Raw genomic sequence first — 3,499 nt, 5'->3', positions numbered from 1 at the left:
GCATCTCTGGCCCCGCCTTCGGCCCCGCCCTCTGGCCGCGCCCCGGCGGCGGAGCGCGCTACCGGGAGCGGCCCGGAGGCACCGGACCGCGGCGGGGCGTGCCGGGCGGGACAGCGGGCCTCGGTGGTCACAGGTCCCACTGGTGTCGCAGCGACTCCCGCAGGTTGCTCCTAGCGGCGCGGCGCGCACACCGGCTCTGGTGGCCCAGCTCACGGGGCGCACCCGCTCCCCCGCGCACAGCTCCTGTCCCGGTTCCTCATTTATCCCAGATCGCCAGTACACACCAGATCCCCATGGCCCCAGTCCCCCGGCGCACTCCGGTGGCTGCAGCCCCGCAGCTACCCCGGTTCCCCAGAGCACACCGCCTGTCCCAGTTCCTCGGTTATCCCGTTTCCCCAGCGCACGCGAGATCCCAGCGCACAGCAGCCGCTTCAGTTCCCCACGGCCTCAATTCCCCGGCGCACGCCGGTTGCTTAGCTCCGCAGCTGCCTAGGTTCCCAGGCGCGCACCGGCTGCCGCCGTTCCCCACGGCCCGGGTTCCCGGGCTCACACCGGCTGTCGCCATTCCCCGGTCCCGGCGCACGCCCCGGCCCCGGCGGGCGGCCGCGCATGCGCAGCGCGGCGCCGCTGTCCGTTCAGCACCACGCGGAGCCGGACCCGCTGCTGCCGGTGAGCGACGGCCCCGCCAGACCCTCTCAGCGACATGCCCGGCCCCGCCAGACCCTCCCAGCGACGTGCCCGGCCCCGCCAGACCCTCTCAGCGACGTGCCCGGCCCCGCGGCTCTCCCAGCGGGCTGTGCCGTCCTTGCCGGCCCGCAGCAGCGGACAGATCCCCGGGAAAAGCCAATCCCTGGAGCTCACAGTTCTCATAACAGCCCCGACCGGCAGCCACTGCGCCCCGTTCCTCCGCCGGTACCGGGCTGTGCCTGCCCAAGGGCTGCCCGCGGGCCGCCGCTCCCAGCCCGCATCCTCCCACGCTGCCAACCGGCTCCTCGCGCTCCGCTCCCCCGCCGGTGCCCCACCTGCCTCGGCAGCCCCGGGCACAGGGCGGGGTCCCTGCCTTAGCCCGCAGCCCCCGCACACCGGCGGCCCGGGCTCCTGCCCGCGCAGTTGCCATAACGACCCCGTAGAAACGGACGCTGCTCCTTCCTCCCCGCTGTCGGTTTGCGGAGCGGGCAGCGGTGGTACCCGGTCCGCGTCGGTGCGGCACTCGCACACCACACCTCCGAGCCGGCACAGGGCGTGTGACTCCATCCCTGTCTCGGGACTGAGACCTGCTGACTTGTGCAGCAGAGCATCAAGCTGCTCATTACTGAGGGTGTAGAAACTTTAAAAAAAAATCCACCTGGCAAAAGAGCAGGGCCCACAGACCGTAAACAAATCCCGGATCCCTGGTCCCAAGTTTCCTGGAAAGCAATGATCTGTTTGTGCACCCTGCTCTGCTCAGTTCCTCAAAACATAGATGCTGGTTTATGGAAAGGTATTCTTTCCTCTGGGGGAAACTACCCTCCCTGTCTGCCCCAGGACACTAGTACCTGGTCCTCAAGGATTCCAGCGGCTCTCTGAGTTAGCACTGTGCATTTCTCATTTAAAGGATAAGTGATGCGGGGTTTTAAATTTTCTGTTGTAGTTAAGAATGCCCTTGGCCATGTCCTGGGACAGCTCTTTCTTTCCCTGTGGTGGTAGCACTGTGTTCTTGACTTCCTGCTGTGAAGTGGAAAAGTGCCACCTGGCAGAGTCTCTTAATGTATAGAATCGCTGGGCCTGAGGGCAGGAGTGGCAGAAGCTGGACGTGTGGCTGGGTAGGGCCAAGGTTAATAAGTGCCCCAAGGGCCTGAGAGCTCTTGGCCTGTGAGGAGTTTGGCCAGTTGGCTGGCTACAGCTATTGAGATGTATGTGTGAGGTACTAGGAATTATGGATACTTTCCAGCTGTGAAATGTTCATATTGTTCTGGGTTTTTGTCCACAGGTTGTTTGCAGATGCAGAAAGAGCACCAGAGACTGTTAGTGTATTGTAGAGGTGCGTGCTGAGACACCATCAGGATGTTCAGGGAACTCAGCAACCTAGGTCTACACCAATGGTAAGGATCCCAAACCAGTACTGGTTTTGTGCTCTTGTCCATCAAGTTTTCCTGTATGCAGAGCAGTGGTGAAATGGCTGTACAGCACTGCAGTACAGGGCTTGGGGGTGTTGCCCACTGTAGCTGTGCAGGGAAGGGACGGCTCAAAGCAGACAAGCTTGAAGAACCAGAGCTTTGTTCTGCTCTGCTCAATCAAGAGTTGCAGCAAGCTTCAACCTTTCTGTTGGAATATATTCTGCCAAAGTTGGATCTGCATTTCTCTTGAGAGGTGTCTGTAAGTCTCCTTTTTAAGCTTCAGTTGATGCCCATGTTTAGTTGATTCATAGTACTTCAAACAGGCCTGCCAAAATAACTTTCTGAGCTAGACCTAGTGAATGCTGGGCTGTGACTCCTGCAGTCCTTGCAGGACACCTGGGGGAATGTATTGCACAGGTACCCTCAGCACGCAGGGGATGCTGTTCAGTTCCCTGGCACTCCTGTTATCCCAGTGGTCACTGATGTCCTGTGGGGGAAAGCAGGGCTACTGTGCCAGGCCATGAGCTGATCCATAGTAATGAGCAACCAAGCTGAGCACCAGGGGGAGGAAGAAGATTAGCCCACAACAACTGCTGCTGCTGCAGCTTTCTGGTATATTCCTTGGAAACATACAGTGCTGGCAGCTTGCAGAGCCAGGGCATTGCATCTTCAACCTCATGAACATCCCCTGAAGTGAACAGAGACCAGCCAGCTCCACTGCTTCAAGGTGGTGCTGATGCACGGCTATACTGCTGAAGTCTTGAGAAGCAGTTTGAGTCATCACCTCACCATTTAGGAAGTGGAGATGGGATTTAGGAAACTGGGCCCTGAAGGAGGGGAAGTTTTATGGTTAGAAGAACTGGCCTCAAGCCAGGAGCCCAAGGGTTTTTTTCCCAGAGATGCTTCTGATTTTCTGGCTGTAATGGGCAAATCTCCCCCACTTATGCCTTTTGACTTTTCTCTTACATTGAAAATTCAGTTATTTCCATGTCAGAGGTGTATTCAGAGGTTGGCTGGGTTTCTGCAAGCCTGCTGGGGTTTCCAGAAGCTAGTGCTGTCCAAGGGTACAACTTATTTTTAGGAGATCAATATGATGCCAAGCCAACATTGTCCCAGTGTTCTAGGATAGATCTGTCACCTCGTATGATGGCTTGGCACCTTGCTGGCTAAACACCTGTAGCCTTGCAAAGAATTTGGGGCCATTTTCTTTAGTTTTCTACTAGTCTCAGGTGGGAGAAGAAACTTGTCAATACCTTGTCAAGGACACCAGTAGCTCTGCAGTATTCACTCTTCTTAGGTGTGAGAGCTAGGTGAATGCAGTACCATAGAAGTTCAGTAAAGCCTCTCAACACTGTTTTGTTTTTTTTTGGACTCTCACCAGGTTCTTTCAGAGGATCTGGCTC

Source organism: Onychostruthus taczanowskii, unplaced genomic scaffold (assembly GCF_017590055.1).
Source record: "Onychostruthus taczanowskii isolate IOZ18803 unplaced genomic scaffold, ASM1759005v1 scaffold5, whole genome shotgun sequence".
In the NCBI taxonomy this organism is placed as follows: domain Eukaryota; kingdom Metazoa; phylum Chordata; class Aves; order Passeriformes; family Passeridae; genus Onychostruthus; species Onychostruthus taczanowskii.
This window is presented reverse-complemented; position numbering follows the sequence as displayed.